The following is a 6,235-nucleotide window of genomic DNA, read 5'->3' as shown; positions in this document are numbered from 1 at the left end:
TTGTGCTTCTGGTTTATGTAGTCGTTTAGCCGATTATATTCAATAATTGCTTTTTCACTAGTTATTATAGATAAAGAATCATGATTAATCAAATACTCGTTAAGGTTCACTTTTGTTGCTAATTTTACTTTAATTTTATATATAAAATTAGAATTCTATGAAGGTATTGTGATCAGCAGCTTAATGGACAAAACGCTTTATGTATGTTACACGTACGACTGAAAAAATTTGAAAAGCTGAAATGGTCCCTTTTTGGGAAATGATCTCCAGATCTCGATATCGGGTGCACCAATTTTATTCGGACTGATCGCAATCGAAAGATACCGACGACATATAATAAAAGTGTTTTTAGATCTTTGATTGCGGCTTTAGTTTCTGAGTAATTATAATCTAAAGCATATAAAAATTTAAAACGGGCCGCTTGACCGCTTAACGTGTGAACGTCATCGCGTATATATTCATGCCGTTACCAAATTCGCGAGGGTATAAACGGCATGAATATATACGTAATGATGTTCACACATCAATCGGCCTGTTTTATATTTTTATACACTTTTAAAAGTAACTTATTAAAGTATTAAAGTAACTATACAGTGAAATGTCGACACATAATACAGTGCTAATAAAACTATAGATAAATAAGTCGGTAAATGACAGCAATAAACGAGTGCCATCTAAAGTCGAAAATATGAAAAGGAGCTAACTTTTTGAGGCGACGTATCTTACATAAAATTTTGACATTTCGGATTTCGCATCACGATATCTCCGTTCGTGGGACACGTAGAGGGTAAAATAAACGTTTATTTTATATTTCGGACCCAAACTATCGATGGAGCTTATATTCAGAACTCGATCGGTCTAGCCTTTATTAAAAAAACCGAGAATTTCGGATGCTCGGATGCCCGCAACTCGCTGACTCGCGTAAAGACACGCGTGTCTCGCGCTGCGCGCCCACTTGGCGTGAGACACTACCGTGTCTCTTGTTACTCGTAAGAAATAACTTTCTAAAAGTCACGTATCATATATCAGAATTGTGACATATGTTTCAAAGATAAAATAGGTTTTGGAGAATAGTTGCAAAACTGTTTTTCTGCTGAACTTAATTACTGATAATTATTGTTTAAAGATTTAATCTTATACAATAATTTTATTATAAGAGGATGGACTTGGAATAAAATTATCTTTAATTTTTATTCATGAAAGAATTTATAAATATCAAATAAATACGATAATAACAGAGTTAATGTATATAAATTGTAAACAATAAGGAGCATCCAGCCACAACGCTTGGTGTGTTTAGCTTAAAATATATATTTCAAAATAAAATTAGGTAAACATTTCGGTCTAACATGTGACCATCTTCAGTACATTAAATTTACATATTATAATTAAAATTAAAACATCCAGTTGATCAAGATAAAAATGTATATATTTTAAGAATATTACATATTCAGAAAATCTAAATACATATATACAGTTATAAAGCATATAGAAAACTATTACGAATTTTACTTAAACCATCTTTTCATGTATCTTATTGTTCCGACGAGAATTACTTACACATATGAGCATGGATAGCGTATATATACGGAAGCGTTAATAATTAATTCTCGAAAATGATATGTTGTAATATAACTTTATTACACATGGTTGAATTCGTAAAAAAATAATCTTTAATTTGGTAAAGAAAAAATTTGAAAATTTAAGATTTTAGAGATGGGTTGTGGGGGTATTTTGTTAAACCAAAAAATAAACATTTTTTTTTCTTTATATCTTTAATTTTTTATACTTCCGACGATATTTGCCTTGAAAGAAAAATACCATTTTTTTTCAAAGGGGTTTTTTACCCCTTAACATGAGTTAGGATACGTATAAAAAAATACGTGTCTCTTAGATTTTCGTGTTTCATATATTACATATATATACTGTAAATTTTTGGTACGGACAATAAATGTTGAAATACACATAAATATAACCTCGATGGAAATAAATCGTTGAAATTGCTGAAAATCGCTGAAATCTCTATCAATTGATTCATTTCATTATGAATTATATTGAAATGGGTCTATTGATAAAGATTTCATCGATTTATTTCCACCAGGGAACATTAACGTTTAAAAATGTTTAGTCTATTATCTATTTAATCTAAATTCTTATAAAAATGAGTGCATTAAAATAACTATATTATTTAAGCAAAATAAAAAATTAGTTTTGCTTATTTATTAGAATAAAATTTCAATCGGAAGAATACTTACATAGTAAGCCTGAGGAGTCCCATAGCCTACTCCGGCTGCGTGCTATATCTGATTGATCAATTTTCATCAATCGTTAATGGGTATAACGACCGTTCACTGAGCGTTCATTAAGTTCTTGCATCTGATTGGTTTATTTCGTTAGATTTACAAATATAGACCAAACAGTGTCAAGAGGTCACTGAGTTAAAGTTTAGCGTTCAAGTAGTTATTCGTAAGTACTAAAGTTGATTGCTAAACAAGAAAGACATAGCCAAATTTAAAGTGACGTAATTGCCTTGCGTGATAATTAAAAATATATTTATTAAAAATAATTTTTCTTTATAATAAAATTCAATAAAAGGACATAATGCTTTATAATAAAATTCAATAAAAGGACATACAGCTTAATAATTTATATGAATACAAGCACTTCTTCAGATTTAAAACTGGATTTTTCCCATTAGCATTCATTTCTAGACTAGAATTCGATCGGCGTACTGGATTTCTAAAATGTTGCGTATTTATGGAAGATTTTTTTTGAAAATTATAAATACTATAATATATAATAAATACGCGTCGCATGCTCCAACATGTTCCCACCTGCTGCTATTATAGCAGGAATAATAAGTAAGAATAATAAGTAGGAGCATGCCCGGTAAAAAGTTTTTCATGCATGAATATGTATAAATATATATAAACATACATAATTTTATATGAAATAGTCTATACATGTCCATACATCCCTCTTTCTTTTGTAAAATTACTTTTTAGTGCAGTAGAAATAACAATAATAACGTGAAAACATTAAAAATACTTAAAAGGATAATTCTCACACTATTTATTTTAGAAAAAATCGAGTTTGAAGAAATGTAAAAAAAATACTTATGTACAAGAAAATTATAATTAAAAAAATTATAAATATGTTAATAAATCAAACTAATAAAAAATTATGCATAATTGTGTATGATTTTTCCAATCTAAAACGAACAATGCGAAAATTATCTCTTTAATTATTTTTTATGTTATCACATTAATATTATTATTTTTATTATACTAAAAAGTAATTTTACAAAAGAAAGTTTATGTATGTTTATACATATTTATACCCGGTAAAAAATTTTTCATATTAATGTATGAAAAATTTTTTACCGGGTGCTGAAGTATGCAACGCGAACAAACCTCGTATAACTAGATCAATATACTATTTATCCTCTTTACTATTTATCATCTTTTTATTCCTTTTGTCTAGGATTTCCATATTACTTTCAGCAGAAATTACAGGTAAGTATTTACTACCGAGTTATTCTCTCTCTCTCTCTCTCTCTCTCTCTCTCTCTCTCCCCCTCCCTCCCTTTCTTAATATAAGTCTTCTGTACTCCGATAAAAAGTTACTGTGTACTGATAGAGTACTATACATTTGTAAAGAACGGGTGCGTTTTTAAAGAACGAGTGCTGTGCGCCTGCAAAGATCGGGTGCTGTGCGCCTGTAAAGATCAGATGCAGTGCGTTTGCAAAAATCGGGTGCCGTGCGCCTGCGAAGATCGGGTGCTGTGCGCCTGCAAAAATCGGGTGTTGTGCGCTTGTAAAGATCAGGTGCAGTGTGCTTGCAAAGATCTGGTGCTGTGCCGGCTGTGCGCCTGCGAAGATCGGGTGTTGTGCGCCTGTAAAGATCGGATGCTGTGCGCCTGCAAAAATTGGGTGCTGCGCGCTTGTAAAGAACGGGTGCTGTGCGCCTACAAAGATCGGGTGCTGTGCGCCTGCAAACAACTTACTATACAGTGATATACAAGGTTACTATACGGTGGTACACTCTCAGAAAGGATTTCTAATAACGAGACGAAAAATATTCTTGACCTATTTAATCTTATCTTAACTTTATGCAGTATAAAATTAAATGAACATTAAAATTAAATCAGTAATTCCTATTCTTCTCCTTCGAATTATATAAGATTGACTTATTATCTTAAGATAAGTGTAACACATCTAATTTCAAGTTTATATATTCTTACATTTAAAATACATCATTATCGACGTCACTATAATGCTATACAATTCGCACCGCGCGCCATAAGGTGTGCCGTGTGCGTACTATTTCACGCATTATCACAAGGTCAACAAGGATCATACACCGAGGATCTTTCACGTCGTCACGTAGTTTTCCTGTTCCAAGAGACGCCTAGTCGCATTACGTCGGTGCCCTTGCCAGAGAAACACCGCAATACTGTCTTACCGCGTATACGTTATTATTTGTAATTAAACTGCAGCGACAACATAACACGCAATAATACGCGAGTGGTATTGAGTTGTGTTTCATTCCGTGTTTGTCGTGTGTTTATACTTCTTCATCAGTATTGATCAGTGCACAATGGATCCGAAATTTATAAGCCTACAAGAAATACTTCAGAGTATCGAGATGTCTCATCTCGAATCTCATTTCACAAGTAAGTATGTAAAGATAAACGTTCCAGTGACCGGATATGTGCACATGTACTTGTTCTATTATTTTGTTACTTTCATTTTCTTGTTACAAAGTAGTAATTTTGTGATTATTGTTATAGATTGGTGGTGATGTATTGAATGCTATAAAAAAACGAAATGATTATTATGCCTCCATGAGTGCTACTGTCCAGCCTTACATAATTGTTATCGGAAATGTGGAAAATTCAATCACTGCTGCATATGTCTGTATCAACAGTACATTATGGAAAGTAGGAAGTGTTCTGCAAGCTGTTGATATTTGTTTTAAGTCATTTTTTACATTTGATGCTGAATACCAAATAGAAGCATATCATATATGGTTATTCATTCAAAGAGCTCTGTATGATATTTACTTGGTGGGTGAACGATCAGTTACAAATGTAACTACACTTATCAGTCGATTGAATCAAATAGCACTCTAAATCTTTATTATATTCTTGTAAAAAAAAATTGTTCATTTATTGTTACCTGTTATATAACATAATATTAAGATAATATAATTAAGTTTAAGTAAGTTTCTATAATAACTAAGTTTATAATATATAAATTTCATACTGGCATTTTGATTTGTTAATACACAATCAATAGTGTTATAAAATCCGTCCACATTTAATAATATAATATTTTGAGATTATGTATTTATTTTAAACATGTTTAAGTGCTTTGTTTGTAACAAAAAGTATAATGCAGCAGAGACTGTTCTTAGTCATATACGATTCTTTCATTCAAATGAAATTGCTCGGAAAAGATAAGTATGTTGTTGGTGCAATTGTTTAAGAGTATTTAATAATTTGTCAGCTTATAATAAACATGTTAAAAGCCATGAATCAAAATATCCAAGTATGCAACAGGAATGTACTTCTTTTCATGTTTCACAAGATCCAAATGATAATAAGACAAGTCTTGTAGAGTCATATAACTGTAAGAGAGATGAGAGCATTTCTGATTCTCATGTTGAACTTTGTGAAATCAACAATAGTAACGATTTTCATCAGACTTTAACAAATGCTGTTATCACCTATGTTGCTTCATTGTACGATAGCTTTACATAAACTGAAAACGAAATTCAACAAGTTATTGATTGTCACAAAACTCTTTTAGGAGCTGGATTTTTAATAATTTTAAAGAAACATGTTTTAAAATTATTAGATAAAGCCAGAATGCAAAAAGAAATTTTTCTTTGTGAAATAAATGAAATAATAAGGATGTTCGATTCATGCCAAAATATGTTTGATGAATTTGAAAGTCACTATTCACGTATGAAACAGTTTGAATCTTGTGGATCATTTATTAAGCCCGAAACATATGTAATAGGAACTACTTTAGATGAAAAGAATTCTGGAAGAGAAATTGCGATTGTACCTATTCTTGTTAATGGATAGTTTATTCCTCTTCATTCAGTATTGAAAGTTTCTTGAATTACCAAATGTTTTGAAAACAATTTTGAATTACATGAAGACACTTGAAGATAATTCAGATACGCTTTGTAACATTATTCAAGGCAAGCTTTGGAAAGAAAAAAT

This window comes from Trachymyrmex cornetzi, unplaced genomic scaffold (genome assembly GCF_001594075.2).
Source record: "Trachymyrmex cornetzi isolate Tcor2-1 unplaced genomic scaffold, Tcor1.1 scaffold575, whole genome shotgun sequence".
NCBI classification, from domain to species: Eukaryota; Metazoa; Arthropoda; class Insecta; order Hymenoptera; family Formicidae; genus Trachymyrmex; species Trachymyrmex cornetzi.
This window is presented reverse-complemented; position numbering follows the sequence as displayed.